Genomic DNA, 512 nt, shown 5'->3' with positions numbered 1-512 from the left:
TTTGGGGATCCAAAAATGGACAGTAGGAATACATACAATATAATAAGTATAAGAAAACCAGATGTAAGTGGCAACAATTTCTAACGTGATTTTATTAAATTTGTTGATGAGTGGCATATATTCTTGCCTGGATACACTTAGCCAAATTAGGCTTAATGTATCTTTATAAATTTTATACTGAAAAAAGTCATAAATGTTGCTGCCAGGCTTATTGGCATGGATAAAAACCATTGTAATGAGTTAAATTGTACATATGTTTGTTTGCATGCATATGTGCCTACATGTGTGTAGGTCTCGTGTGTGTATAGATTTGAGTGGATACAGAAATGTATGCTCACCCAAATCCATATTTGTATTTTTTTTTAGACATGTAAGTAATGTCTCTTAAATGTATATAATCATTGGAAAGAACAGTTTACTGGGCAATAGTTTTGGGAAGCAATCTTGCATAGCATGCTGTTTAGTCACCCAACATACATTTCTCACATTGTTTTAACTATAATAGATCATGT

At 32.0% G+C, this 512-nt stretch overlaps 1 protein-coding gene across 1 annotated transcript in view; it reads left to right on the top strand.

The window, feature by feature from the left end:
• LOC119592346 (multiple coagulation factor deficiency protein 2 homolog) overlaps window positions 1-512 on the top strand; it is a 2,581-nt gene that overhangs the window by 1,301 nt on the left and 768 nt on the right. The gene's annotated exons all lie outside the window — the stretch shown is intronic.

The sequence above is a fragment of the Penaeus monodon genome, chromosome 30 (genome assembly GCF_015228065.2).
Source record: "Penaeus monodon isolate SGIC_2016 chromosome 30, NSTDA_Pmon_1, whole genome shotgun sequence".
NCBI classification, from domain to species: Eukaryota; Metazoa; Arthropoda; class Malacostraca; order Decapoda; family Penaeidae; genus Penaeus; species Penaeus monodon.
The sequence above is the reverse complement of the archived record's forward strand: the minus strand, read 5'-3'. Positions and strand labels throughout refer to the sequence as shown.